Source organism: Bubalus kerabau, chromosome 2 (genome assembly GCF_029407905.1).
Source record: "Bubalus kerabau isolate K-KA32 ecotype Philippines breed swamp buffalo chromosome 2, PCC_UOA_SB_1v2, whole genome shotgun sequence".
NCBI lineage: Eukaryota > Metazoa > Chordata > Mammalia > Artiodactyla > Bovidae > Bubalus > Bubalus kerabau.
In genome coordinates, this window is record NC_073625.1 from 143,740,623 (window position 1) to 143,748,219 (window position 7,597).

Here is a 7,597-nt window from a genome sequence, read left to right on the forward strand (position 1 = left end):
AACCATAAAGTATGCCAAAAATATGTACACATTTTTTCCGTAATTAGTAATAAGTTCACTTTTTAGTAACAACCTTAGTGAGATGTGAGTCACATAAAATACAATTTATTTAATGTGTACAATGTCACTGTTTTTAAATAGATTCATAGAGTTGTGCAACCTTTTCTACAGACAATTTTAGGCCATTTTAACCACATCAAAACGAAACCTCCTGCTACATGTATACGGATGGCTGAGTCTCTTCGCTGTTACCTGAAACTATCACAACAATTGTTTGTTAATTGGTTATATTCCAATGCAAAATAAAATGTTTTTAAATAAAAGAAAAAAAAAGAAAGAAACCACGTGGGATCTCCTGGATGGCCTAGTGGCTAAGATTCTAAGCCCCCGTTGCAGGGGGCCAGGATTCAATCCCTGATCAGGAAACTAGATTCCATATGCAGCAACTAAAGATTCCCAGTGCTGCAGTGAAGCCTGAAGATCCCACAGCCAAATTCCTCAAAACTGTTGACAAGTGTTTGTTTGTTTTTGCCTATCTTCTATTCCTATCTCTCAGTTTCTCTCTAGTCTTTTTATATCATAGGTATAAAAAGATCAGTTTTCAAATGCCAGAAATTCTTTGATATGCCTTCTTTTACAGAGTGAAACTCCCTGCACCCAGAGTATGGACTGGACTTAGGGACTCACTTCTAACACCTGGAATAAGTGGGAGGGATGGTGTGTGATCCGTGAATCATGTGCTCTGGCAAGTCAGCTGTGGTTTTGTGAGAATATATCAGGCAGCCTGTGAAGAGGCCCACGTAGTTACCTTTGAAGAGGAGGGTACAATGGGACAGCTTTCCTAGCTTGATAGCTTTGCTACTGTTATGGTAGTTAAACAGTATTGCCTTGGGCTTTTTGAAGCTGCGTTTTCTGCCCTATCTCCCACTTTATCTGGATCTTCTCTTGCCTTTGCTCGTAGTATCTCTGTGCTACTCAATTTATTTACTTAAATAATTTAAAGAATTAATTATTTCAGGCTGCACTGGGTCTTCGTTGCTATGCATGGGCTTTCTCTAGTTGTGGTGAGCCGGGACTTCTCTCTAATTGCAGTGCGCAGGCTTTCATTGCAGTGGCTTCTCCTGTGGGGCGTGGGCTCTAGGGACACAGGCTCAGTACTTGTGGCGCACAGGCCTGGTTGCCCCGCAGCATGTGGAATCTACCCAGACTGAGGATCTAACCTGTATCCCCTGAACTGGCAGACAGATTCTTAACCACTGGACCACCAGGGAAGTCCTGTGCTACTCAATTTAGATTCTACCACCACAGATCCTTCTCTGTGAAGGACTCTGTCCTGGAAAGGAGATTCAGTTGGTTAGTTCTGAGATTTAATAGGACCCAGATTGTCCTATACCATCTAACCTTTCCTTTGCCTTCACCCTTAGAACCCAGCTCTGGCACTGTTCCCAGAAAAAACCCAGTTATCTTTCTGTACCAAGTGGGCACATTTAGCATTTAGTGAAAGTGCCTTTGGCAGTTTGATTAGAGTTTGCTGTTGTTCAGTGTCACCCCAAGGCCCTTTGCCTGCTTTCTGCTTCCTCTTGCCCACTTGCTGATACCCCGTAGGTCTCATTGATGTCAGTTATCCAGCCCTTTCCTTGTATTTCAGAGTTCACAGGATATCTTACTACTTTCATAGTAGATGATTGTCATGCATTTGCTGTGATGATGTTATTGTTGAAGGATTAACATGTTGTTTTATTCTGCTTTTTCCATTTATCTTTTAATCTTGCATGATTATGTACTCAGTCACGTCCCACTCTTTTGCAACCCCATGAACTGTAGGATTAGGTAGATTCCAAACTACAGAATGTCACTTTAATCTAGCACAGAAACTATCTCATTTTTAATTTCTAAAATTTCCTTTGTCCCCTGGAGTTCCCCTCTCATTCATCTTCTGATTCTTGGTTTATGGACCCAAGAACTCTCAAAGTATAATAGTGACTTAAAAATTCTTTTCTTCTCCTTACACTGCCCTTATTTTCTCAAGCTTCCCTTTTCTTTCTGTTTCTGCATCTCATTTTCTTCTCAGAGTCTTTCCTCAACTACCTTGAGATCTTTGGCCCAAACCAAGCATATACAGCATGAACTCTGTGTGTGCTCACTCATGTCCAATTCTTTGCAACCCTGTGGACTGTAGCCCACCAGGCTGCTCTGTCCATGGGATTTCCCAGGTAAGAATACTGAAGTGGGTTGCCATTTCCTCCTCCAGGGGAACAGAATGAAGGGCTCTGTGTATATACATAATAGTGTATTGGTTGCTCAGTCATGTCTGATCCTTTGTGACCCCATGGTCTGCAGCCTGCCAAGGCTTCTCTGTTCACAGAATTCTCTAGGCAAGAATACTGGAGTGGATAGCCATTCCTTTCTTCAGGGGATTTTCCTGACCCAGGGAATGAACCCAGGTCTCCTGCATTGCAGGCAGATTCTTTACCATCTGAGCCAGCAGGGAAGCCCATAGGATGTGTCAATCAGTGGGCTTCTCTGTAATTGCTTGGGCAGCTTCAGCTTCATTTAGTTGAGGGACTCTATCTATACAATCAGTATCTGTAGGGTTCTTTTGGCTTGGTCAGTTTCCTACATAGGTGTCCTTCCACCTACCTCCACTGGGTGGGGGAAGAGGGTGACTAAGTTTGGTTGCCAGTGCGTTCTTAGAGGACCTACAGGGGAAATAGGGAGAGATCTCATTTTTCTGTACATAGACTTTATTCAACCTCTGTATCCAATAAAGTACTCAAAACATGACCAGAGTCTCTGAATCCAAACCTTTGTGTTTCAACTGGTTCTGAAAATAAACTTTCTGTCTTTTCCAGGGTGGGAAAAAGAGCAGTCTTCGGTCTGCCCCGGGGTAAGAAATGGAATTGGATGGTTTAACTTCTTACACTTTTAAACTAATCATACTGTTTTCACCCCTACCCACACCCACGTCTTCCTTCAGAGTTACCTGGTACAATTACTGGTACACTTACTGAAACTTTGGGTTTCTGAAATTTGAAAAATTATAAAATATTTACCCCAGCCTTTGCAGGGAATTAAGTATGAAGTCAGGTAAATGCATCTTCATGCTCTCTAGATTCCAAAATGTTGTTGGCATCTATCCAGTTTTCTACATCCTTACAGATTTCTTAAGTGGTTGTGTTTTTTTAAAATCCTAACATGGGTAAACACATGTTTACCTTTGCCATCTTTTTTAAAATTAAATTTTCTTTTCTGTTGTTGTTATTTGCAAAACAGATCACGTTGTAATCTTTTAAAATTTTGTTTATTTTTAATGGAAGATAGTTTCTTTACAATATTGCGTTGGTTTCTGCCACATATCAATGTGAATCAACCATAGGTACACATATGTCCTCTCCTTCTTGCCACTTTTTTAATAGAAGTGTTGTTCTCCTTTTTAGTAGATCCCTTTCCTTGCTTAAGTTCATTGAGAATAGTAGTATTAACCTATGCTAGAAATGTATCTCGGAGAAGGCAATGGCACCCCACTCCAGTAATCTTGCCTGGAAAATCCCATGGATGGAGCAGCCTGGTAGGCTGCAGTCCATGGGGTTGCTAAGAGTCGGGCGTGACTGAGCGACTTCCCTTTCACTTTTCACTTTCATGCATTGGAGAAGGAAATGGCAACCCACTCCAGTATTCTTGCCTGGAGAATCCCAGGGACAGGGGAGCCTGGTGGGCTTCCATCTATGGGGTCGCACAGAGTCGGACACGACTGAAGCGACTTAGCAGCAGCAGCAGAAGAAATGTATCTACAATGATATGTTTTCAAGACAAGAGTTCTGGAGAGGGCTGAAGTAATAGGCCCATTAGACAAGTGACCTAGATACCGTGTGCCACCAGAATGCTTTAGAACTGAGTGAGTCAGTTTTTAAAAATTACCTAGGAGTTTTACTTTGTATTTCTTAAAACCTATTTAGACATTTAGATTTTTAAAAATTATGCCATACTTGTAAATACATAAGGAGAAAAAAGCAAAAAGTGATTAAAGCATTTTTAAAACTTTACATTTAGAGTCAGCCTTCTGAATCATATTTTAAAAATATATTTTAATTTAAAAATTTTTTTAAACTCACAAAACATAAAATTTAACATCTTAACCATTTCAAAATCTGCAGTTCAGTAGTGCTAAACATATTCACATCGCTAAACAACTGATCTCCAGAACTTTTTTACCTTATAAAAATAAAACCTTGTACGCATTAAGACAACTCCCAATTTTCCTCTCCCCCAAGTCCTGGCAACCACTATTCTACAATCTGTTTCTATATATTTGATTCCTCTATATATGCCGTGCAAGTGGAATCATATAGTATTTGCCTTTTTGTGACTGGCTTTTTCCTCTTACATTCTCAAACTCCATTCATGTTGTAGTATGTGTCATGCTTTTTAATGAAATAAGTTTGGGGAAGAAATAAAAACACATTTCCCCTTAACAAGCAACACTGAAAGTATGATTCACTCTAAAAACATTGGATCAAAATTTTAAGGCCTTTGAAAGCATTCCTTGAAAATTTTAAATAAACGTTAAGCCAAAACCTAAGGATGGGGAAAAAAAAAGTATTCCTCACTTTTTCAAAAATAAATGAAAATCACTTAAAGAGAAATAATGTGTCAAATATGTATTATCCTTGGGGTTTCATGGCAAATAGCCTCACCAACTGATAATACAGTAAATTATCAACAATAATTACTCAACTAAATGCCAGCCATTGGTTTTCCCAAAGAGCTTTTAAGTGAATGCCTCTGATTCTGAGAGAAGAGGCAAAACCTCAGTTTTCTTTTGTGGCTATAGTCTAATTATGCTATGATCTGAAAGTTCCCCAAATTCAGTTTCCAGGGTTTGTTTACCTTCACAGTGTAAAACCCAGCACAGAGATGAGGGGGAAGCCAGAGTTTGAGTTGCTTGAGTTGCTGTAAGAAAGCCTGAGAACATTCAAGTTTGTATATAAAGAGGAATTTCCCAAAGACATTTTGAAAATATTTCTAAGCATGAGCATGGTAACCGACTGCTTAACCCACAGTGTATCAAGAAATAGGCGGGTGCTTTCCCCTTTGCTCTCACAAGCCCGCCTTCCTCATACTTGGAATTTTTCTGACTCCCTGTTGGCTCTCAGCAGCTTTCTTCTCCTTTCTGCTTTCCTCGTTCCCCACTGTGTGTTGTTTCCTCTGCGGGCCCTTCCCGTTCTGCTCTGTCGTGTCCTCGTGTACACAGAGAACCCAGCAGGGCCTCACCAGTTGGGCAGGGTTTCTTGTGGGTAGATGACCACATCCTGGAGCACCATCCAGCAGTGTTTTCTTGAGACTTGGGAGTTGAAGTCACAACATTTAAGGAGGAGGGAGAAAAGGGGAAAGCATTTACTGGGATGGCTCTCCAGAGAATGGCTGTGTATACATCTCCAAAAAGTGAAATTGAGTGAAAGTGACCGTGGAGGTAAGTCGTGGGTGGGTGCCAGAGAAGCAGTGAAAGGAAAAGGGCACTTGGGTGATGGTGGAATTGAAACGGGGCAGGCATGGCTGCAGGTTGTGGCTCGATTCACAAGCTGAAGGTCTCTCCCACCTAACCTTCTGAGGCTTGGTCAGCTGTGGGGCTGTAGCTGGACAACTGTCTGGTCCTATGGCTGTCTGTTCCTGTATAAACCTAGGCTGAATCCTGCTCTAGTTTGAAAAGACCATAAAAAAAAAAAAAAAAAAAAAAATACCCCTAGCTGTTACTTCTAAAATAGTACTCCAGGGGACTTCCCTGGCAGTCTAGTGATTAAGACTCCGAGCTTCCACTGCAGGGGGCATGGGTTCCATCCCTGATCAGGGCCAAAAATAAATAAATGAAATAATTAAAGTAGCACTCTAGGTATTAGGAACATTCCATCCCCCAAGCATGGAGGTGGGCTCTGCAAGGTCATTGAAGATCCCCTGTGTGCAAAATGTTTCTTGAACCATTCTGGAATGTAGTATTACAGAAAGACCTATTTTATAGGGAGGGAGCCATGAACATTGTTATTTCAAGAATATCTATTAGGCCCTAGCCTAAGGACAGAATGTAAACTTTAATAGCAGAATCTAAAATTCCATTTATAGTTTTATCCCTTTAGTTTAAGTCTTTAGTACTTAATAGTTTGCTTAGTTGTGTCTGACTCTCTGGAGCCCCATGGACTGTAGCCCACCAGACTCCTTTGTCCATGGGATTTTCCAGGCAAGAATACTGGAGTGGGTTGCTATTTCTTATTCCAGGGGATCTTTCCTACCCAGGGATGGAACCAGTATCTCTCGTGGGTCTTCTGCATTGATAGGCATATTCCTTATCACTAGCACCACCTGGGAAACCCTGTTTCAGTTTTTAATCCTCCCTTAAAATGTAAGGAGATCCCAGGAGGGACAATAGATTAAACCTTCATGAATCTTGAGCCTCAAGTCACACCAGACCCACCCCTAACCTCCATCCCCCACATCCCTTGCTCCAAGCACCAAGAATCCACTCCTAGAGGCAACCCCAGGCTCCTTTAGGTCTTCATCTTCTTCTTCCCTTCGCTCAGTCATGTCTGACTCTTTGCGACCCCATGGACAGTAGCCTACCAGGCTCCACCGTCCATGGAATTTTCCAGGCAAGAATACTGGAGTGGGCTGCCATTTCCTTCTCCAGGGGATCTTCCCAACCCGGGGATCGAACCCAGGTCTCCTGCATTGCAGACAGACGCTTTACCATCTGAGCCACCAGGGAAGCCCTCATACCTGGAAGCTTTTGAGCCTGATTTTTCCTACCTGGGACACTTTCCCTTCTCTCTTTTTAACTATCTCAAAATCGAGGTAATGTCACTCATTGCTCAGAGTTATGCTCCAAGCCAGGCTTAGTCCAATGGTGGGTTCCCTGACCACAGGGGTCTCTCCTCCCTGACGGCCCTTGTCCCAGGGTAATTGTTGGCATATGGGGCCATCTTTCTACCAGGTTAAGACTTAAGTAACATGAGCTGTGTCTTGGTCACTGACTCTCTTGCGTCAAGAACAGTATCTGGCCCAGAGTACGTTCACTTCGTGGAGTGAATTAATTCCTGACTGCCGATATGTTTTTATGGGAACAAGTGCAGGGCTGAGTAGTGAAGGTGAAAATGCCAAGAGGAAAAAAAAAACAACAACAGTGTGCCAAGAGATGCACCTGGAGTCCCTGAAGCAGTCTCCTCTGGGTGACAGTTTGCAAAGGGCCAGGGAGCTTAGAAGCATGCCAAGTTCTTCTATACAATCTCTCTCAGAAGGTAACTATGACTGTTGAAATTTAAAAGGTATCGACACATTCAATGCACTTGTCAAAGAGGTGTTTAAAGAATCGTTTCTCACAATAAAATAGGGCAAAGTTTCAAACTCATATTTGCTTTGGATTTGTATCTGCTGCCATCTGTTAGTTCCAGGATCCTGGGATACGTCCTTCTTATTTCTATGTTAAACATTACCAGCAATAACAGAAAGGGGAAACAAAAACCTGTGTAGGGAAGTTGGATTTCACAGAGGCTTGACAGTCTTAGTCTCTTCTCTTTCTGAAATCCTAGAAAACAGAAAACCACAGGAAGAT

At 41.9% G+C, this 7,597-nt stretch overlaps 1 non-coding gene across 1 annotated transcript; it reads right to left on the minus strand.

The window, feature by feature from the left end:
- Nucleotides 1-6,682: 6,682 nt before the first annotated feature.
- On the minus strand, nucleotides 6,683-6,754 carry TRNAC-GCA (transfer RNA cysteine (anticodon GCA)). Its single transcript has one exon. It is a non-coding gene; the product is annotated as a tRNA-Cys (tRNA).
- Between the last annotated feature and the right edge of the window lie 843 nt (nucleotides 6,755-7,597).